The sequence below is a fragment of the Protobothrops mucrosquamatus genome, unplaced genomic scaffold, assembly GCF_001527695.2.
Source record: "Protobothrops mucrosquamatus isolate PMUCROS unplaced genomic scaffold, P.Mucros_1.0 scaffold3603, whole genome shotgun sequence".
Classification (NCBI taxonomy): domain Eukaryota; kingdom Metazoa; phylum Chordata; class Lepidosauria; order Squamata; family Viperidae; genus Protobothrops; species Protobothrops mucrosquamatus.
The window spans coordinates 16,499-40,228 of record NW_015389566.1 but is presented as its reverse complement, the minus strand read 5'-3'; the positions used below and the strand labels follow the sequence as shown (position 1 = coordinate 40,228).

The window sequence follows — 23,730 nt, the reverse complement described above, 5'->3', positions numbered from 1 at the left end:
TCCATTAGCGGGGTGGGTGAGAGGGAAGGATCAGAGATATAGCCATCTCTAATAAGACAAATTGAAAATATGACTGCAGCCTTTTCTGGAATTCCACACTTTTGAACAATTGATTTCTCCTTGAGGCAAATGCTTGTTTCCTAAATTAATTTATGCCTTTACACCTCTGTATCCTTTGTGATGTTATCCACATATCTCATCATAATCAGTTTGTGATCTGCTGTTACCTGAATCTAGATAAGGGGAAGCAACTGGATTATGTGAATGGCCTCTGATACAGAGCCACATTTAATAAGCCCTAGAATACCACAATAGTAAGAGAAGGAAACTAATTAACACATTTTATCTACATAAAAATACAGCCTGCTGTTTTAAGTCACACGCAGGGTCCCTGAATTGTCTCTGAATTGGGTTGGGGAAATACAAGTAAGAAAGCAAAATGTAAGTAATGCGAAGTATCACAGATATTGTCCTCTGAAAATGGATTATGAATCAGGCTGTTCTTCAAATGCAGGAGCTGTTCACAGAGGGGATCTCAGCAGACCTCTGTGGCAGAGGAGATCGATCCAGCTGTATTCAGGAGCTGTTTTTCAGGAGGACCCAATTCTGGCCACCTTGCCAGGTAAGTGCAGGTTTCTTCTGAGAAAAGTAGTGTTCCAGCTCCATGCATTCAGGAGCTGTGTTTAGTACCAAAAGCTTAGTCTATGTGCACTTGAATACAGTGTCCACTCACATTTGGCTTTCAAGATTGTGCTGGAAATGCAAATGAGACAATTGATAGGCAGGAACCTTTTATTAGAAATGAAATGTAATTGTAGAAAGAGTTTAATATTTCTTAATACTTTTAAGAAGAGTGCCTAAAATAGTTAGAAATAAAACCCATGGATTGAAACTATAACAGTGGGATTAAACATACCTAAGATGTGTTTATTTATTTTATTGAATATTTATGCCAGCCGTCTCCCTTGTAAGGTAACTGTAAGTATACCAAGAAAAATATAGCACATGAAGGATAAGCCAGTACGTCAACACTAAGTGGCTGTAACAATAAAACTGTTGTTCAACGTTGGCTGTGTTGCATTCTACAACCTGGAAATAGCTAAGCCGTGATTTGTTAAGCTGCAACTTCCTAGCCCCATGGACTATGTGGGCAGGGTGGCATGAATCCGTCCTGAAAGCAAATGTTCATTTGGCTCTTGCAACTGTTTGTTTTATGTTGTGTGCATTAAGAGAGAGAACTTTCAACTGTTTCCTGGGATTGTCTACTTTTTTCTCTTTCTAGAGCTCTGATTCCTTTAAGGGGGTGACTGTGGACTTCACAGATGAGGAGTGGAGGCTGCTAGATTCTGGCCAGAAGGCCTTGTGCAGAGAAGTCATGCAGGAGGTTTCTATCAATATGGCTGCTCTGGGTAAGGCCAGGCTGTTCAGTTTGCTATAAGGTCGTGGCAGAAACATTCACCATAGAATTGAGAAATATCCTAGATACTCCATGGAAGTGACTGAATAGATTGACTTTAATCTGTTTTTTGGCTGGAAACATTATTTCTATATAATAGAGCCTCCCAGATGACAATTTGGAGATATCACATCCTGGCTAGACAAATGGATTATACTAAACCTGGAACGCAGATTGGCATGTTTTTGATGTTTGTAATCAGAATATTAATTTTCATTTTTTCTCATGCAGATGATGTGTTTGTGAATGAGAACGACAAGGAGGCATGCATGCCTCTCGAAACTATGGAGAATAGCTCCTTCGTTTCTACTTCACCAAAAAAATGCGAACCACATATCTCTGTAATATCTTTGGTGGATTCCAGCCTGAGCAGAAAGAGGAAACGCTGCATGCAGTATGGAAAGAGTTTCAGTACGAAAAGTAATCTTAATGTCCACCAAAAGATGCACACCGGGGAGAGATCATATAAATGCATAGAATGTGGAAAAAGCTTTATCCGGAAAGAAAATCTTAAACTTCATGAGAAGATCCACACTGGGGACAGACCGTATAAATGCATGGAATGTGGAAAGAGTTTTACCCGGAAAGTAAATCTTAATCATCACGAAAGGATCCACACTGGGGACAGACCGTATAAATGCATGGAATGTGGAAAGAGCTTTACCCAGAAAGGAAATCTTAATCTTCATGAGAGGATCCACACTGGGGACAGACCGTATAAATGCATGGAATGTGGAAAGAGCTTTATCTGGAAAGACACTCTTAATCGTCATGAGAGGATCCACACTGGGGACAGACCATATAAATGCATGGAATGTGGAATGACTTTTACCCGGAAAGGACCTCTTAATCGTCACAAAAAGGTCCACACTGGGGACAGTCCGTATAAATGCATGGAATGTGGAAAGAGCTTTACCCGGAAAGGAAATCTTAATCTTCATGAAAGGATCCACACTAGGGACAGACCGTATAAATGCATGAAATGTGGAAAGAGCTTTACCCAGAAAGGACATCTTAATTTTCATCAGAGGATCCACACTGGGGACAGACCGTATAAATGCATGAAATGTGGAAAGAGTTTTACCCAGAAAGGACATCTTAATCTTCATGAGAGGATCCATACTGGGGACAGACCGTATAAATGCACAGAATGTGGAAAGAGCTTTACTCAGAAAGAAAGTCTTAATATTCATGAGAGGATCCACACTGGGGACAGACCGTATAAATGCATGAAATGTGGAATGACCTTTACCCGGAAAGGAAGTCTTAATCGTCACAAAAGGATCCACACTGGGGACAGTCTGTATAAATGCATGGAATGTGGAAAGAGCTTTACCCGGAAAGGAAATCTTAATCTTCATGAAAGGATCCATACTGGGGACAGACCGTATAAATGCATGGAATGTGGAAAGAGTTTCATTAGCAACAGTCATCTTAATTACCACCAAAGGATTCACAGTGGGAAGCGACCATATAAGTAGATAGACTGGAAAAAGCTATACTGGGAAAGCTCATCTTACTTGTCATGAAAGGATCCACACTGGGGATATACCACATTAATGCACAGAGTGTGGAAATAGCTTTATTTGGAAAACACAATTCTCATAAAGAGCATATAAATCCATGGAGGGTAGAAAGAGCCTTTCTGAGGAGAGAGGCAATAGTGGCCACCAAAGTATTGGATGGTAAATAATAAATATATTTATATTATAAATTCAGAACATAAAGGAGAAAAGTATAATTCCTGTGTAAAACATAAGCAAATTGCTACTCTGAGAAGTCTAATTAGTTATATGAAATTAAGAAATATTTTTAGCTTATTCTTGATCTTTAGTTATACAAATTCTTGATAAATTGGTTACGGGCCCTAGCAGGGGTCTGCAACCTTAACCACTCAAAGAGCCACTTGGACCCATTTCCCAGAGAAAAGAAAACACTGGGAGTCACAAAAGTTGTCCCTGTGCGTGCGGGGGGGGGGGGGGGAGAGCTTGATTGAAGAGTTTAATTAAAAGTAAATAGGGGCTGCTGTGCATGAGTTCTCTCCTCTCCCTCTCTTTCTCACACTCCTCTCTTTCTCTTTCTTCCCCCTCCCTCTTTCTCACTCTCTTCCTCCCTCTCTCTCTCTTTCCTCTCCCTCTCTTTCTTCTCTTTCCTCCCCCTCCCTTTCTTTTTCTCTCTCCCTCTTTCCTCTCTCTTTCCCTCTCTCCCTTGCTCCGATCTGCTCACCTGGCAAGCTGACACACATTATTGGGCTGGCTCTCTCCTGTCCTTCCTGCTTCCTGCACAGACGCAGGAAAGGGAGGAGCCCCGCCCAATAAGCTTGTCAGCTCGTCGGAACAGCATAGCATGAGGCCACTCTCTTTTTTACATACATAGAGAGAGAGAAAAGAAGCAGGGAAGCGCAAGTGCCTCTCTCTGTCTCTACAAATGGCAGAGGAGGCTGGGAGCCACAGGAGAAGGCTCAAAGAGCCACATGTGGCGCCGGAGCCGCAGGTTGCTGACCCGTGGCCTAGAGAGCAAGTCTTGTCTCCAAGAAGGGAGCATAGAGGAAAGGAAGCTCTCTGCTCCAGCTATCCTGCCAACCTCCAGGGCAAGGCAGAGGGCGAGGCTTCCCCTCGTTTGCAGCCCCGGATCCCTCAGTCCTCTACGTTCACTTCTGCTCTAGTAACCTGCGAACAAACCACCAGGAGAAACGCTTTACGCCTAGAGAGCAAGTCCAGGAAGGGAGCATAGAGGAAATGAAGCTCTCTGCTCCAGCCATCCTGCTGACCTCCAGGGCGAGACAGAGGGTGAGGCTTCCCCTCGTTTACAGCCCCGGATCCCACCTGCCTTCCCCTCCCGTCGCCCTCCCCGATTTCCATCCTGCGATAGTCTCTGTATCTGACGGAGGCGGCTGCACGTATGAAGCTCTCGTTTTGCAAGGAAATGTGTCGGTTGGAAAAGGTGCTACCAGGCGCCTTCCAACGTTCAGCCCCCGATCCGTTCATCCTGCGCTGGACCCAGAGATCCAGAGACCAAGGAGAGCCCCTTTGATCACAAGAAAGGAATACATCATAGAATGCAGACTATGGTATACAGTATATTTTGAATAGAATTTATTATCTTCAGTTAACATTACAAATACGCAGAGAAATTCAAGCATGGGATGAGAACAAGGTACTGGTTGTGCTGACCAGGGCTTATGTACATTTGAAGAGAAAAATCACGACTGCAATCTGGATATGTAAAATAAAATGACAACATCCATATCAAACAGAATGTGCCACTAAATTGGGCAATACCCAGAGGTTCACAAAATACATCCTGAGGAAAAATATTAAGGGGGGAAGAAACTTTGTATGGCAACTTAGTACACCCAGGAACCAAGGAATACGGAGTGTCAAATGGGAAGAACCGAGGAAAAAAAACAATATTCTGCCAAAGGACAGGGACAATTGATCAGCAGGATAACCTTTCTACTCCACAAAATAAGAAAAGAGAAAGAATAAAATAATTTTGAGGTTTTAAAAAAGTTATATTAATGACCAATGGGGCTATAACACTAATAAACAAGATGTTAAAAAATATATAGAAGGTGAAACAATTGATTAAAAAATCAGGTTTTGAGATTGAATAAAAAGTAAAATACTTGGGTGTTAATCTGACAAATATGAACTGTATGTTGTTCAAAATAATTATGTTAAGGTATGGGTTGAAGTTGATAAAGATATTTTAAAGAGGGAAAAGCTACAGTTGTTGGGGAGAATTTCTTTGATTAAGAAGAGAGATTTATCTTGAACATTATTTTTGTTCCAGACAAAACTATTCTCTCAACTGAGGTAACATTTAAAGCAGGGCTTTTCACAGATTGTACCACTTTTAGGATATGGCAATATTCGACTACCACCAGTCACCTAGTAAGGTATCAAAAACTTGATGACCAAAAAAAGGGAAAAAGTGATAAAGTACAGGTGGCCCTCGACTTACAACAGTTCACTTAGTGACTGTTCAAAGTCACAATGGCACAGAAAAAAGTGATTTCTGACCATTTTTCACACTTATGACCATTGCAGCATCCCCAGGGTCACGTGATTTACATTTGGATGCTTGGCAAGTGATTCATATTTATGATGGTCCCGGGGTCATGTGATCCCCTTTTGCAACCTTCTGACAAAGTCAATGGGGAAACCATTGAAAATAACTTTACTTGGAAAACACAATTCTCATAAAGAGCATATAAATCCACGGAGAGTAGAAAGAGCCTTTCTGAGGAGAGAGGCGATACTAACCACCAAAGTATCCACAGGAGAACCAGCCCACAAATGTATTGAGCGTGGAGAGAAAAAGTATTTAATGACTACAGGTAGTCCTTGATTTACAACCACAATTGAACCCAAAATTTCTCTTGTTAAGTGAGACATTTGTTTAGTAAATTTTGCCCCATTTTACTGTATTTGCCTATGTTGTTAAGTGAATAACTGCAGTTGTCTATGCTGGACAGGTGCTCACTCACCGTTTTCTTGCCTATCTTAACTTGCGTTTCTATTCTGTTTTTTATGGCATTATTTTTCATAGGTTGGTCTGTTTTTTCCCTTTGTGTAAAAACAGATGCGAAAAACGAGTTAAATAGTTCTGCTTCCTCCCTGTTGCTTGTCACCTTCTTGCCACTTTCACCCATTAATGGACCAATCGTTTCCTTCACTTTTTTCCCCCCCTCTAACAAATTTTGTAAGAAGCTGTGGTCTTCCTGTCTCTTGTGTAACAGGAGAACAATTTAAAAAAAAGACCTGCCCAAAGAATTAAGGATATAGAAGCACAAAATGATATAGCGATTCTTACTAAGGTGGGCAACTTGAAATGACTGAGTAAATACAAACATACTTTTCAAGTAGACAGCTATTTGAAGTTACAACTGCCCAAAATTCTTAGGGAGATATTTATGGGAGCGAGATTTGAACAGCTTGACACAATGGTCAGATCTGGGAGATTCCATTCTATACCTTACAATGAGCGTCTCTGCATTTGCGGAGCGGCAGAGGTAGAAGACCTGGCTCACATACTATTTGATTGTTGCCTGTACAAGAGGGTGAGAGACAGGTACCTTGGTTTATATACCAAACGAATGACTCATTGGGATCCCCATATCAAAACAACTTGCCTTATGTGCGGCCAGACCTTGAAAATAACTTTTAATGCAGCACAGCACTTAAACAAAATGGTTCGGTTGAGATCTGCATACGTGGGACTGACTGATTGGGGTAGATTGCAAGGGTGACTCCAAGATATAATTTTATCATATTTTATCATCATTTTAAATTACTGTACTCTATTTTAATTTCATTTTAGACTGTATTTTATTCCAATTTCATTTTAAGTCATATTCTACTCTAATTCCATTTTAAACTGTATTTTATCAAATTTCATTTTTAAATTTTCATCAAACTTTAGTAATAATTTGTTGCTGGAACTTTGCACCTTGCTATGGCCCAAGGGCTAATCAATAAAGACTTATTATTACTAGTCTTTTAGCAGAAGACTTAAAGTGAGCACAATGATTTGATTTTCAAAGAACTTTGGATGTTAAATAATAAATCATAGATATTTTTATATTGTAAATTCAACACCTAAAAGAAAAATGTATAATTCCTGTATAAAACATATACAAATTTCTACTCTGAGAAGTCTATTTAGTTATCATATGGAATTAGAGATTTCTTTTAGCTTGTTCCTGATCTTTGGTTATACAGATTCCTGATGAATTGATTACAGGCCATCAGATGAGTAAGATTTTCTCCAAGATAATCTGTTCTTTCACGGTTTCCAGAGGAGGAGTATTTAAACAAGAGACATGAGAAAACGAAGGGATCGGCGCCAGCTCCGTTAAGCTGAAACCCTCAGTCCTCTACGCTCCCTTCTGCTCTAGCAACCCGGCAAAGGAACCACCGGGAGAAACGCTTTACGCCTAGAGAGCAAGTCCCGTCTCCAGGAAGGGAGCATGGAGGGAAGGGAGCTCTCTGCTCCAGCCATCCTGCCGACCTCCAGGACGAGGCTTCCCCTCCTTCGCAGCCCCGGATCCCACCTGCCTCCCCCTCCCGTCGCCCTCCCCGATTTCCATCCCGCGTCAGTCTCTGCATCTGACGGAGGCGGCTGCACTCACGAAGCTCTCGCTGTGCAAGGAAAGGTGTCAGCTGGAAAAGGGGCTACCAGGCGCCTTCCGACGTTCAGCCCCCGATCCGTCCGTCCTGCGCTGGACCCAGAGACCAAGGAGAGCCCCACCTTTCAGCGGAGGCTCCCCGACTTCCATGCGGGCGCAGGACCCGGGCAGGAGCAAGCGGGCGATGAAGAGGGGCGACGCCGAGATCATCAGTCCTTCCCTGCCCTTTTTGCACGCATCGCCGTCCCAACCTCCGCTTCCACCGCCCGCCTTTCAGCGAACCCTGCCGCCCCCCTCCGAAGAAGAAGAGCAGCGGAGTAGACATTCTGGGAGGCCGAAAAAGGAAAGTTCCCTTTCATTCTCTTCCTATCAGATCCACTCTAGGAAGCACACATCTATCGTTCTAACTTTTTCTTGAGGCACGCGAGTCAAGGAGCGCTTAGAAAATTGGCGGGAAGGATTTGCCGTTGCTCTCCTCAGGCGGGTAAAGGCCGAGTGAGCGGAGACCCATTTCTGTCATCCTGGAAAGTTGATAAGGGGTTTCGGAGGGGCTGGGGGACATTTGCGACTCTCTCGGGCTTCTTTTGGCTGCCCTCGAGCAGGAGACCCGACGGAGGCCCAGGGATCTCCAGGGATGGAGGCCGCCCTCAGCCAAGAGATCCACCGGCGGCGCTTCCGCGGTCTGGACGGCTGCCGCCAGGAGGCCGAGGGGCCCCGGGAGCTTTGCAGCCGCCTGCACCGCCTGTGCCGCCAGTGGCTGCGGCCGGAGAGGAGCAGCAAAGGGGAGATGCTGGACCTGGTGGTGCTGGAGCAGCTGCTGGCCCTGCTGCCCGCGGAGATGGCGAGCTGGGTGNGTCAGTCTCTGCATCTGACGGAGGCGGCTGCACTCACGAAGCTCCCGTTGTGCAAGGAAAGGTGTCAGCTGGAAAAGGGGCTACCAGGCGCCTTCCGACGTTCAGCCCCCGATCCGTCCGTCCTGCGCTGGACCCAGAGACCAAGGAGAGCCCCACCTTTCAGCGGAGGCTCCCCGACTTCCATGCAGGGCGCAGGACCTGGGCAGGAGCAAGCGGGCGATGAAGAGGGGCGACGCCGAGATCATCTGTCCTTCCCTGCCCTTTTTGCAAGCAACGCGGTCCCAACCTCCTCTTCCACCGCCCGCCCTTCAGCGAACCCTGCCGCCCCCCTCCGAAGAAGAAGAGCAGCGGAGTAGACATTCTGGGAGGCCGAAAAAGGAAAGTTCCCTTTCATTCTCTTCCTATCAGATCCACTCTAGGAAGCACACATCTATCGTTCTAACTTTTTCTTGAGGCACGCGAGTCAAGGAGCGCTTAGAAAATTGGCGGGAAGGATTTGCCTTTGCTCTCCTCAGGCGGGTAAAGGCCGAGTGAGCGGAGACCCATTTCTGCCCTCCTGCAAACCGGAGAAGGGGTTTCGGAGGGGCCGGGGGGCATTTGCGACCCTCTCGGGCTTCTTTTGGCTGCCCTCGAGCAGGAGCCCCGACGGAGGCCCAGGGACCCCCAGGGATGGAGGCCGCCCTCAGCCCAGAGATCCTCCGCCGGCGCTTCCGCGGTCTGGACGGCTGCCGCCAGGAGGCCGAGGGGCCCCGGGAGCTTTGCAGCCGCCTGCACCGCCTGTGCCGCCAGTGGCTGCGGCCGGAGAGGAGCAGCAAAAGGGAGATGCTGGACCTGGTGGTGCTGGAGCAGCTGCTGGCCCTGCTGCCCGCGGAGATGGCGAGCTGGGTGAGGGAGTGCGGAGCCGAGAGCTGTTCGCAGGCGGTGGCCCTGGCCGAAGGCTTCCTCCTCAGCCAAGCCCAGCGGGAAGAGCCGGGAAAGGGGCAGGTGAGGACGGGGAGGCTTCATCCTGGGAGCTCCATGGGGGTGGATGGGAGGGGGAGAGGAAGGATTAGCAATCTAGCTATATCTGCAATATTAAAATATGACTGCAGCCTTTTCTAGAATTCCTCACTTTTGAAGAATGGATTTCTTCTTGAGGCAAATGCTTCTGTTTCCTAAATTAATTTATCCCTTTACACTTCTGTATCCTTTGTGATGTTATCCACATAACTCATAATAATCAGTGTTTAGTTTGTGATCTGCTGTTACTTGAATCTATGTAAAGGGGAAGCAACTGGATTATGTGAATGGCCTCTGATACAGAGCCACATTTAATAAGCCCTAGAATACCACAATAGTAAGAGAAACAAACTAATTAACACTCCCTTACAGTTTATATAGATAAAAACACAGCCTGCTTTTATAACTCTCATTTATTCAGAAATATAAGGACATGCAGAGTCCCTGAAGTGTCTCTGAATTGGGTTGGGAAATACAAGGAGGAAATAAAAAGGTAAAGTATGTGAACTATCACAGATATTGTCCTCTGAAAATGGATTATGAATCAGTCTGTTCTTCAAATGCAGGAGCCTTTCACAGAGGAGATTTCAGCAGAGCTCCGGGGCAGAGGAGATCGATCCAGCTCTATTCAGGAGCTGTTTTTCAGGAGGGCCCAAATCTGGCCACCTTGCCAGGTAAGTGTAGGTTCCTTCTGAGAACGGTAGCGTTCCAGCTCCATCCATTCAGGAGCTGTGTTTAATACCAAAAGCTGAGTCTGTGTGCACTTGAACATAGTGTCCATCCACATTTGGCTTTCAAGATTGTGCTGGAAATGCCAATGAGACAATTGATAGGCAGGAACCTTTTATTAGAAATGAAATTTAATTGTAGAAAGAGTTTAATATTTCTTAATACTATTAAGCAAAGTGCCTAAATAGTTAGAAATGAAACCCATGAATTGAAACTATAATAGTGGGATTAAACATACCTAAGATGTTTTTATTTATTTTATTGAATATTTATGCCAGCCGTCTCCCTTGTAAGGTAACTGTAAGTATACCAAGAAAAATATAGCACATGAAGGATAAGCAAATAAGTCAACACTAAGTGGCTGTAACAATAAAACTGTTGTTCAATGTTGGCTGTGTTGCATTCTACAACCTGGAAGTAGCTAAGCCGTGATTTGTTAAGCTGCAACTTCCCAGCCCCATGGACTATGTGGACAGGGTGGCATGAATCCGTCCTGAAAGCAAATGTTCATTTGGGTCTTGCAACTGTTTGTTTTATGTTGTGTGCATTAAGAGAGAGAACTTTCAACTGTTTCCTGGGATTGTCTACTTTTTTCTCTTTCTAGAGCTTTGATTCCTTTAAGGGGGTGACTGTGGACTTCACAGATGAGGAGTGGAGGCTGCTAGATTCTGGCCAGAAGGCCTTGTGCAGAGAAGTCATGCAGGAGGTTTCTATCAATATGGCTGCTCTGGGTAAGGCCAGGCTGTTCAGTTCGCTATAAGGTCGTGGCAGAAACATTCACCATAGAGTTGCGAAATATCCTAGATCAGTGGTTCTCAACCTTTCTAATGCCGCGACCCCTTAATAGAGTTCCTCATGTTGTGACCCCCAACCATAAAATTATTTTCGTTGCTTCTTCATAACTGTAATTTTGCTACTGTTATGAATCGTAATGTAAATATCTGATATGCAGGGTGTATTTTCATTGTTACGAATTGAACATAATTAAAGCATAGTGATTAATCACAAAAACAATATAGCAATGCTCGCTGAAGAAGCTTACTCTTCCTTGCTCAAAAATGTTGGGAGGGAGGGAAGGGGAAGGAAGGAAGGAAGGAAGATTGAAGGGAAAAGGAAGGAGGTGGAGAAGGAAGGAGATTGAAGGGGGAAGGAAGGAAGGAGAGAGAGAGATTGAAGGGGAAGGGATGGAGATGGAAGGAAGATTGAAGGGGAAAGGAAAGATGGAGAAGGAAGGAGTTTGAAGGGGGAAGGAAGGAAGGAAGGAAGGAGAGAGATTGAAGGGGAAGGGATGGAAGGAAGGAAGGAAGATTGAAGGGGAAAGGAAGGAGATGGAGAAGGAAGGAGACTGAGGGAGAAAGAAAGGAAGGAAGGAAGGAGAGATTGAAAGGGAAGGAGATGGATGGATGGATGGATGGAAGGATTAATCTTTGGAGAGTCATGTTTTTCCAGATGGTGATAAACTGCAACTCCCAGCATTCCCCACTCTTCCACAATGCTTTTTAGGGCTGCTGGGGATGGTAGTCCGGTAAGGTCTGGAGACACACACAGATGCCCTCCAACGGCGAGGGAGGCAGGCCGGGCAGCACGGGGGAGGCTCCGGCGCCTCAGCTCAGCCAGCAGCAGCAGCAGCGCGTTGCCCGAGCAGGGTGGGAAGAGAGGGGGTGGGTGGTGGCAAGTCATGAAAGCAGCGTCCACACCTTCAGGGTGCAAATGCCTTGGACGGTTTGGCTCCCCCACCGAAGGCAGCAGCCAAAGACGCCGCTGCACAAAGGGAGGCGGAGAGAGGGGCGATGGGGAACAACAGACCCGGTTCCCTTCTGGTCGACCCCCAAATTATCTTTCCTCTCTTTCTCTTTCCTCTCTCTTCTCTTTCCTCTCTCTCCCTCTTTCCTCTCCCGTTTCTTTCCTCTCTCTCTTTCCTCTTTTTTTCTCCCTCTCTCTATTTCTCTCTCCCTCTCAAAGATCGTTAAAATCTCTCTCTTTCAAAGATCCTTAAAATCCTTAAAAGTTATGCTTGGGTGGAAGACTTTTTCTTTTATAGATGGGGCCCACCGCTGCTCCGCTAGCCTTACCTTGGCCACCGCCCGTTCTGGGAGGCGGCAGGCCGGCCCAGAGCGGCCAAGGCAAGCGGCAGCGATGGCGCAGGCCGACCACCAGCTGGGCCACCAACTGGCCCAGCCCAAGGGAGGTAAGCCACCCGCCGGGCCCCACGCGCGCCAACTACGCTCGCAGTGCCCACCGCTGCTCCGCTAGCCTTACCTTGGCCACCGCCTGTTCTGAGAGGCGGCAGGCCGGCCCAGAGCGGCGAAGGCAAGCGACAGCAACGGCACAGGCCGACCACCAGCTGGGCCACCAGCTGGCCCAGCCCAAGGGAGGTAAGCCACCCGCCGAGCCCCACGCGCGCCAGCTACGCTCCCAGCACCTGCTGCTGCTCCGCTAGCCTCACCTTGGTCACCGCCCGTTCAGTGTGGCGGCAGGCCGGCCCAGGCACTTCTGGGCAGCCCTCCCACCCCTGGCCCTCTTTTACTTACATTTAGTTCAGCAGGGAGGGGTGGAAACTTCCAGAAAGCTCTTAGCTGCAGACAACTTGCAGCAGGGCTCAGCAGGGCAGAGACAGCCTGGACAATTCCTATTGGCTTTTGAAAGCCAATAGAATCTATTGGCTTTCGAACGCCAATAGAATAGACTCTCTTGAATAGAGTCTATTCTATTGGCTTTCAAAAGCCAATAGAATAAGAGGGATTAGCACAGCTCATGAAAAAGGAAAAAAAAAAAAAAAGCGCCGGACTGCGTTTCATAAGGATTCTATGAGGAAAAACTCCAGGACTTTGGCGACCCCTGTGAAATGGTCGTTCGACCCCAAAAGGGGTCGCGACCCACAGGTTGAGAACCGCTCTCCTAGATACTCCATGGAAGTGACTGAATAGATTGACTGATTCAACACCAAAGGTTTAATCTGTTTTTTGGCTGAAAACATTATTTCTATATAATAGAGCCTCCTAGATAACAATTTGCAGATATCACATCCTGGCTAGACAAATGGATTGTACTAAACACGGAACGCAGATTGGCATGTTTTTGACGGGGGGGGGGCTTCTAAATTCTAATAGAATATTAATTTTAATTTTTGCCCATGCAGATGATGTGTGTGTGAATGAGAACGACAAGGAGGCAAGGTTAAATCTGCTCGAAATACAGAAGAATAAAATAAAAGTAATCCTTCGCCATCAGAGGAACACCAAAATGCTAAGGAGAAAACAGCCAGAAAATGGAGTGGAGAAGTCATCCACTTCTCTTGGTATTCGTGGCTTCCTATCCCAGCAAGATCAGAAAGAAATGAGAAAAGAAAAATATAGAAAAAAAGAAAACATGAATTTGAATTACATAACTATGGCAGAAACCAGACTAAAAAAAAGATGCATGCCTCTAAAAACTATGGAGAATAACTCCTCTGCTATTTCACCAAAGAAACTGTATGGGAAATGTAAACCACATACTTCTGTAAAAACTGGAGGGGATTCCAGCCTGAGCAGAAAGAGGAAAGTCTGCATGCAGTGTGGAAAGAGTTTCAGTACGAAAAGTAATCTTAATGTCCACCAAAAGATGCACACCGGGGAGAGACCGTATAAATGCATGGAATGTGGAAAGACCTTTTCCCGGAAAGGACTTCTTAATCATCACGAAAGGATCCACACTGGGGACAGTCCGTATAAATGCATGGAATGTGGAAAGACCTTTACCCAGAAAGGACTTCTTAATTTTCACAAAAGGATCCACACTAGGGACAGACCGTATAAATGCATGGAATGTGGAAAGAGCTTTATCCAGAAAGGAAATCTTAACCTTCATGAGAGGATCCACACTNGGAAGGAGAGAGATTGAAGGGGAAGGGATGGAAGGAAGGAAGGAAGATTGAAGGGGAAAGGAAGGAGATGGAGAAGGAAGGAGACTGAGGGGGAAAGAAAGGAAGGAAGGAAGGAGAGATTGAAAGGGAAGGAGATGGATGGATGGATGGAAGGAAGGAAGGAAGGATTAATCTTTGGAGAGTCATGTTTTTCCAGATGGTGATGAACTGCAACTCCCAGCATTCCCCACTCTTCCACAATGCTTTTTAGGGCTGCTGGGGATGGTAGTCCGGTAAGGTCTGGAGACACACACAGATGCCCTCCAACGGCGAGGGAGGTGGGCCGGGCGGCGCGGGGGAGGCTCCGGCGCCTCAGCTCAGCCAGCAGCAGCAGCAGCGCGTTGCCCGAGCAGGGCGGGAAGAGAGGGGGTGGGTAGTGGCAAGTCATGAAAGCAGCGTCCACACCTTCAGGGTGCAAATGCCTTGGACGGTTTGGCTCCCCCACCGAAGGCAGCAGCCAAAGACGCCGCTGCACAAAGGGAGGCGGAGAGAGGGGCGAGGGGGAACAACAGACCTGGTTTCCTTCTGGTCGACCCCCAAATTATCTTTCCTCTCTTTCTCTTTCCTCTCTCTTCTCTTTTCTCTCTCTCCCTCTTTCCTCTTTCCTCTCCCGTTTCTTTCCTCTCTCTCTCTTTCCTCTTTTTTTCTCCCTCTCTCTATTTCTCTCTCCCTCTCAAAGATCCTTAAAATCTCTCTCTCTCAAAGATCCTTAAAATCCTTAAAAGTTATGCTTGGGCGGAAGACTTTTTCTTTTACAGATGGGGCCCACCGCTGCTCCGCTAGCCTTACCTTGGCCACCGCCCGTTCCAGGAGGCGGCAGGCCGGCCCAGAGCGGCCAAGGCAAGCGGCAGCGACGGCGCAGGCCGACCACCAGCTGGGCCACCAACTGGCCCAGCCCAAGGGAGGTAAGCCACCCGCCGGGCCCCACGCGCACCAGCTACGCTCGCAGCGCCCACCGCTGCTCCGCTAGCCTTACCTTGGCCACCGCCCGTTCCGAAAGGCGCTAGGCCGGCCCAGAGCGGCGAAGGCAAGCGGCAGCAATGGTGCAGGCCGACCACCAGCTGGGCCACCAGCTGGCCCAGCCCAAGGGAGGTAAGCCACCCGCCGAGCCCCACGCGCGCCAGCTACACTCCCAGCAGCTGCCGCTGCTCCGCTAGCCTCACCTTGGTCACCGCCCGTTCGGTGTGGCGGCAGGCCGGGCCAGGCGCTTCTGGGCAGCCCTCCCACCCCTGGCCCTCTTTTACTTACATTTAGTTCAGCAGGGAGGGGTGGAAACTTCCAGAAAGCTCTTAGCTGCAGACAACTTGCAGCAGGGCTCAGCAGGGCAGAGACAGCCTGGACAATTCCTATTGGCTTTTGAAAGCCAATAGAATCTATTGGCTTTCGAACGCCAATAGAATAGACTCTCTTGAATAGAGTCTATTCTATTGGCTTTCAAAAGCCAATAGAATAAGAGGGAGTAGCACAGCTCATGAAAAAGGGGGGGAAAAAAAAAGCGCCGGACTGCGTTTCATAAGGATTCTATGAGGAAAAACTCCAGGACTTTGGCGACCCCTGTGGGAATGGTCATTCGACCCCAAAAGGGGTCGCGACCCACAGGTTGAGAACCGCTGTCCTAGATACTCCATGGAAGTGACTGAATAGATTGACTGATTCAACACCAAAGGTTTAATGTGTTTTTTGGCTGAAAACATTATTTTTATATAATAGAGCCTCCTAGATAACAATTTGCAGATATCACATCCTGGCTAGACAAATGGATTGTACTAAACACGGAACGCAGATTGGCATGTTTTTGACGGGGGGGGGGCTTCTAAATTCTAATAGAATATTAATTTTAATTTTTGCCCATGCAGATGATGTGTGTGTGAATGAGAACGATGAGGCAAGGTTAAATCTACTCGAAATACAGAAGAATAAAATAAAAGTAATCCTTCGCCATCAGAGGAACACCAAAATGCTAAGGAGAAAACAGCCAGAAAATGGAGTGGAGAAGTCATCCACTTCTCTTGGTATTCGTGGCTTCCTATCCCAGCAAGATCAGAAAGAAATGAGAAAAGAAAAATATAGAAAAAAAGAAAACATGAATTTGAATTACATAACTATGGCAGAAACCAGACTAAAAAAAAGATGCATGCCTCTAAAAACTATGGAGAATAACTCCTCTGCTATTTCACCAAAGAAACTGTATGGGAAATGTAAACCACATACCTCTGTAAAAACTGGAGGGGATTCCAGCCTGAGCAGAAAGAGGAAAGTCTGCATGCAGTGTGGAAAGAGTTTCAGTACGAAAAGTAATCTTAATGTCCACCAAAAGATGCACACTGGGGAGAGACCGTATAAATGCATGGAATGTGGAAAGACCTTTTCCCGGAAAGCACTTCTTAATCATCACGAAAGGATCCACACTGGGGACAGTCCGTATAAATGCATGGAATGTGGAAAGACCTTTACCCAGAAAGGACTTCTTAATTTTCACAAAAGGATCCACACTAGGGACAGACCGTATAAATGCATGGAATGTGGAAAGAGCTTTATCCAGAAAGGAAATCTTAACCTTCATGAGAGGATCCACACTGGGGACAGACCATATAAATGCATGGAATGTGGAAAGAGCTTTACCGGGAAAAGATATCTTAATGATCATGAGAGGATCCACACTGGGGACAGACCATATAAATGCATGGAATGTGGAAAGAGTTTTACCCAGAAAACAATTCTTAATCGTCACAAAAGGATCCACACTGGGGACAGAAGGTATAAATGCATGGAATGTGGAAAGACCTTTACCCAGAAAGTTGATCTTAATCGTCACGAAAAGGTCCACACTGGGGACAGACCATATAAATGTATGAAATGTGGAAAGAGCTTTATTCAGAAAGGAAATCTTAATCTTCATGAGAGGATCCACACTGCGGACAGACTGTATAAATGCACAGAATGTGGAAAGAGCTTTACTCAGAAAATAAGTCTTAATGTTCATGAGAGGATCCACACTGGGGACAGACCGTATAAATGCATGGAATGTGGAAATACCTTTACCCGGAAAGGAAATCTTAATCGTCACAAAAGGATCCATACTGGGGGACAGACCGTATAAATGCATGGAATGTGGAAAGAGTTTCATTAGCAACAGTCATCTTAATTGCCACCAAAGGATTCACAATGGGAAGCGACCATATAAGTAGATAGACTGGAAAAAGCTATACTGGGAAAGCTCATCTTACTTGTCATGAAAGGATCCACACTGGGGATAGACTGCATTAATGCAGAGTGTGGAAATAGCTTTACTTGGAAAACACAATTCTCATAAAGAGCATAGAAATCCATGGAGGGTAGAAAGAGCCTTTCTGAGGAGAGAGGTGATAGTGGCCACCAAAGTATTGGATGGTAAATAATAAATATATTTATATTGTAAATTCAACACGTAAAGGAGAAAAGTATAATTCCTGTGTAAAACATATGCAAATTGCTACTCTGAGATGTCTAATTAGTTATCATATGAAATTAAGAAATATTTTAGCTTATTCTTGATCTTTAGTTATACAAATTCTTGATAAATTGGTTACGGGCCCTAGCAGGGGTCTGTAACCTTAACCACTCAAAGAGCCACTTGGACCCGTTTCCCAGAGAAAAGAAAACACTGGGAGTCGCAAAAGTTGTGCCTGTGCGTGCAAGGGGGGGAGAGCTTGATTGAAGAGTTTAATTAAAAATAAATACGGGCTGCTGTGCATGAGTTCTCTCTTTCCTCTCTCTCTTTCCTCTCTTACCTCTTTCTTACACTTTCCACTCCCTCTTTCTCTTTCCTCCCCCCCTCTCCCTCTTTCCCTCTCTCTCTTTCCTCTCCCTCTCTTTCCTCTCTCCTCTCTTTCCTCCCCTCTCCCTTTCTTTTTCTCTCTCCCTCTCCCTTTTTCTCTTCCTCTCCTTTTTCTCTATCCCTCTTTCGCTTTCTCTTTCTCTCCCTCTTTCTTTCTCCCTCCCTCTCTTTCTCTCTCTCCCCCTCTCTCTCTCCCTTTCTCCGATCTGCTCACCTGGCAAGCTGACACACATTATTGGGCTGGCTCTCTCCTGTCCTTCCTGCTTCCGGCACAGACGCAGCAAAGGGAGGAGCCCCGCCCAATAAGCTTGTCAGCTCGTCGGAACAGCGTGGCGTGAGGCCGCTCTCTTTTTTACAAACACACAAACACACAGAAGGGAAGCAGGGAAGCGCAAGTGCCTCTCTCTGTCTGTCTCTACAAATGGCAGAGGAGGCTGGGAGCGGCAGGAGAAGGCTCAAAGAGCCACATGTGGCTTCGGAGCCGCGGGATGCTGACCCGTGGCCTAGAGAGCAAGTCCTGTCTCCAGGAAGGGAGCATAGAGGAAAGGAAGCTCTCTGCTCCAGCCATCCTGCCGATCTCCAGGGCGAGGCAGAGGGTGAGGCTTCCCCTCATTTGCAGCCCCGGATCCCACCTGCCTCCCCCTCCCGTCGCCCTCCCCGATCTTCATCCTGCATCAGTCTCTGCATCTGATGGAGGCGGCCGCACTCACGAAGCTCTCATTTTGCAAGGAAAGGTGTCAGCTGGAAAAGGGGCTACCAGGCGCCTTCCGATGTTCAGCCCCCGATCCGTCCAACCTGCGCTGGACCCAGAGACCAAGGAGAGCCCCTTTGATCACAAGAAAGGAACACATCATAGAATGCAGACTACGGTATACAGTATATTCTGAATAGAATTTATTATCTTCAGTTAACATTACAAATACGCAGAGAAATTCAAGCATGGGATGAGAACAAGGTACTGGTTGTGCTGAGCAGGGCTTATGTACATTTGAAGAGAAAAATCACGACTGCAATCTGGATATGTAAAGTAAAATGACAACATCCATATCAAACAGAATCTGCCACTAAATTGGGCAATACCCAGAGGTTCACAAAATACATCCTGAGGGAAAATATTATGGGGGGGGAGAAACTTTGTATGGCAACTTAGTTCACCCAAGAACCAAGGAATACGGAGTGTCAAATGGGAAGAACCGAGAAAAAAAACAATATTCTGCCAAAGGACAGGGACAATTGATCAGCAGGATAACCTTTCTACTCCACAAAATAAGAAAAGAGAAAGAATAAAATAATTTTGAGGTTTTAAAACAGTTATATTAATGGCCAATGGGGCTATAACACTAATAAACAAGATGTTAACAAAATATGTAGAAGGTGAAATAGAAAGGGAAAAAAAATCAGGTTTTGAGATTGAATAAAAAGTAAAATACTTGGATGTTAATCTGACAAATATGAACTGTATGTTGTTTCAAAATAATTATGTTAAGGTATGGGTTGAAGTTGATAAAGATATGCTAAAGAGGGAAAAGCTACAGTTGTTGGGGAGAATTTCTTTGATTAAGAAGAGAGATTTATCCTGAACATTATTTTTGTTCCAGACAAAACTATTCTCTCAACTGAGGTAACATTTAAAGCAGGGCTTTTCAACTTTTTCACAGATTGTACCACTTTTAGGATATGGCAATATTCGACTACCACCAGTCACCTAGCAAGGTATCAAAAACGTGATGACCAAAAAAAAGGGAAAAAGTGATAAAGTACAGGTGGCCCTCGACTTACAAGAATTCGCTTAGTGACTGTTCAAAGTCACAATGGCACAGAAAAAAGTGATTTCTGACCATTTTTCACACTTATGACCGTTGCAGCATCCCCAGGGTCACGTGATTTACATTTGGATGCTTGGCAAGTGATTCATATTTATGATGGTCCCAGGGTCATGTGATCCCCTTTTGCAAACTTCTGAGAATCAATGTCAATGGGGAAACCAGTTTCGCTTAACAACTGTGTTACTAATTTAACAATTTCAGTGATTCTCCTAAGAAATGGGACAAGTAAAATCATAAAATGGGACAAAACTCGTTTAACGAATTTTTCACTTAGCAACATAAATTTTGGGCTCAATTCTGGTTGTAGGTTGAGGACTGTCTATACACCCACTTAACACACTTTTAATGGGAAACTTGTGCTTCTTTCTCTGACAGTAATCTTTGCACTCTTCTATCCCCTTCTCTCCCTCTCCTTGTCTTAAAGAAGCCTCTCCTCTTCTCCGTCTCTCTTTCTGTGTCCCATTCTCTTTCCTCATTGGTTTTTTTTCTCTCATTTTCCTTCCAAAACATCCCTTCATATCCTCTCCTCTCTCCCCCCCCTCTCCTCTTCTTTCTCTTCCGTGTAGTTGCAGCTGACTCCTTTCCCGGAGGCTACTTCCAGGAGCGCCAATCAGATGGAGCCCCCTGGTGCTCCTGGGCCCTCAACAGTGCCCTGGCAACCCATAGCTCTAGCTGACTCTCTCACAGGCCTGTGCAGGTTGCTACCGCTTCAGCTCATCCTCGCTACACTTTTCCACTTTTTTTCCCACTGCTTTTCAACCCGTCTTACGTGTAGCACCTGCCACCTGCCGAAGTACCACCAGTGGTACGCTTACAACAGGCTGAAAAGCACTGATTTAAAGAATGGCAAAAAAATATCAAAATATTATTTACTAAATTTATTTGCTGCCTGTCTTCCCACAAGGGGGCTGGGTCCTTACAAAGTTAAAAGCAATAAAACAGCGTGTGGTCCTTAATGGAACTGCATCTACATGGAGGGAAGTGTGTAGTGGAATGCCCCAGGGCTCTGTTCGAGGCCCAGTGCTCTTCAACATCTTCAATGATTTGGACAAAGGGATAGATGGGGAACTCATCAAATTTGCAGAAGATACCAAGCTGGCAGGAATAGCCAACACCCCAGAAGAGAGGCTTAAGATACAGAAGGATCTTGACTGACTTGAACATTAGGTGCTATCTAACAAAATGAAATTCAATGGTGAAAAAAGTAAGATTCTACATTTAGGCAAGAAAAACCAATTGCACACGTATAGTATGCCTGTGCGCTGCAGCTGCCAAAAAACCCAACAGAGCTAGGCTGCATTAAGAAAGGAAAAGAACAGGGGTGTCAATTTCATTGAGGGCCACATCAGCATTGCGGTTGCCCTTGGGGGGCTGGGTGGGTGTGGCCAGAGTGGATGCAGCCTATTGGGTGGGTGTGGATGGAGTGGGTGTGGCGTACTAGGTGGGCGTGGCCAGTTCTACATCATTCCTGTCAAGGGTGCCTGTGGGGGGCCTGGGCAGGAGTGGGACAGATCTGAGGGTCTCTGGCAGAAAGGGGTAGGACCAGGGCAAGTGCCAAGGCATGGTCCACTGGTGCAAGTGCCAAGATGGCCACCACAAAATTGTACATGGGCTCCCAGCCGGCCAGGGCCAAGGCAGTGGGGGCCGTTCCCTCACTGTTTCCAGGATTGTTTCGCGGGCCACATGAAGCCACTTCACGGGTCGCATCCGGCCCCCAGGCCTTGTGTTTGACATGTCTGGGATAAAATCAAGATCATATGAAGTGCTAATACCACTTTACAATGCCTTAGTAAGACCAAACCTGGAATACTGCATCCAGTTTTGGTCACCACGATATAAAAAAGACGTTGAAGACTCTAGAAAGAGTACAGACAGGAGCAACAAATTTGATTAGGGGACTGAAGGATAAAACATATAAGGAACAGTTGCTGGAATTTGGTATGTCTAGTTTAATGAAGAGAAGGGCGAGGGGGGACATGATAGCAGTGTTCCAATATCTCAGGGGTTGCCACAAAGAAGAGAGAGTCAAGCTAGTCTCCAAAGCACCCGTAGGCAGACAAGAAGCAATGGATGGAAGCTATCCAAAGAGAGAAGTAACCTAGAACTAAGCAGAAACTTCCTGACAGTTAAGAACAATTAATCAGTGGAACAATCTGCCTCCAGAGGCTGTGAATGCTCCAACACTGGAGGTTTTTAGGAAGAGACTGGACAGCCAATTGTCTGAAATGGTATAGGGTTTCCTGCCTGAGCATGGGGTTGGACTAGGTGACCTCCAAGGTCCCTTCCAACTTCCTCATCATCATTATTAAAAAATACAAATATAGATAGCAATAATACATCTGAAATAACAAAAATAAAAAGATCATGAAAGGGACAATCAAACTACTGTACAAATGCATAATTTTGCAGGTGGTTTCCCTCTTCACAGGAATTTATCACCCAAACCCACATTGTAACAGCCAGAGTTAAATTGAGAGTGGAAGCAAATTGGGACTGGAAGATTGTTTCCTATTTACAAACTACCTGCAATGTTTCACCAGACAGAGAAAAGCCTCCCACAACAAATTATTAAATTCAGAGGTGGGTATAAGAACCAACTTTGCAACTTTTTATTCTGAGTTCACTACTAGTCTTTTTGCAGAAGACTTAAAATGAGCACAATGATTTCATTTTCAAAGAACTTTGGATGTTAAATAATAAATCATATATATTTTTATATTGTAAATTCAACACCTAAAGGAAAAAAGTATAATTCCTGTATAAAACATATACAAATTTCTACTCTGAGAAGTCTGTTTAGTTATCATATGGAATTAGAGATTTCTTTTAGCTTGTTCCTGATCTTTTGTTATACAGATTCTTGATGAATTGATTATAGGCCATCAGATGAGTAAGATTTTCTCCAGGATAATCTGTTCTTTCACGGTTTCCAGAGGAGGAGTATTTAAACAGAGACAGGAAAAACGAAGGGATCGGCGCCAGATCCGTTAAACCGAAACCCTCAGTCCTCTACGCTCCCTTCTGCTATAGCAACCCGGAAAACAAACCACCGGGAGAAACGCTTTACGCCTAGAGAGCAAGTCCCGTCTCCAGGAAGGGAGCATGGAGGAAAGGGAGCTCTCCGCTCCAGGCATCCTGCCGACTTTCAGGGCGAGGCTTCCCCTCGTTCGCAGCCCCGGATCCAACCTGCCTCCCCCTCCCGTCGCCCTCCCCGATTTCCATCCCGCGTCAGTCTCTGCATCTGACCGAGGCGGCTGCACTCACGAAGCTCCCGTTGTGCAAGGAAAGGTGTCGGCTGGAAAAGGGGCTACCAGGCGCCTTCCGACGTTCAGCCCCCGATCCGTCCGTCCTGCGCTGGACCCAGAGACCAAGGAGAGCCCCGCCTTTCAGCGGAGCCTCCCCGACTTCCATGCGGGCGCAGGACCCGGGCAGGAGCAAGCGGGCGATGAAGAGGGGCGACGCCGAGATCATCTGTCCGTCCCTGCCCTTTGCGAGCATCGCCGTCCCAGCCTCCGCTTCCACCGCCCGCCTTTCAGCGAACCCCGCCCCCCTCCGAAGAAGAGCAGCGGAGTAGACATTCCGGGAGGCCGAAAAAAGAAGGTCCCCTTTCATCCTCTTCCTACTAGGTCCCCTCTAGGAAGCACATATCTATCGTTCTGGCTCCTTCTTCAGGTAGGAGAGCCCTGGAGCGCGCAAAAAATTGGCGGGAAGGATTTGCCGTTGCTCTCCTCAGGCGGGTAAAGGCCGAGTGAGCGGAGACCCATTTCTGCCCTCCTGGAAAGCTGAGAAGGGGTTTCGGAGGGGCCGGGGGGGCATTTGGGACTCTCTCGGGCTTCTTTTGGCTGCCCTCGAGCAGGAGACCCGACGGAGGCCCAGGGATCCCCAGGGATGGAGGCCGCCCTCAGCCCAGAGATCCACCGGCGGCGCTTCCGCGGTCTGGACGGCTGCCGCCAGGAGGCCGAGGGGCCCCGGGAGCTTTGCAGCCGCCTGCACCGCCTGTGCCGCCAGTGGC

At 46.4% G+C, this 23,730-nt stretch overlaps 1 pseudogene; it reads left to right on the top strand.

Annotated features, from left to right (window-relative positions):
* LOC107297938 overlaps nt 1-23,730 on the top strand; it is a 58,222-nt pseudogene that overhangs the window by 19,380 nt on the left and 15,112 nt on the right.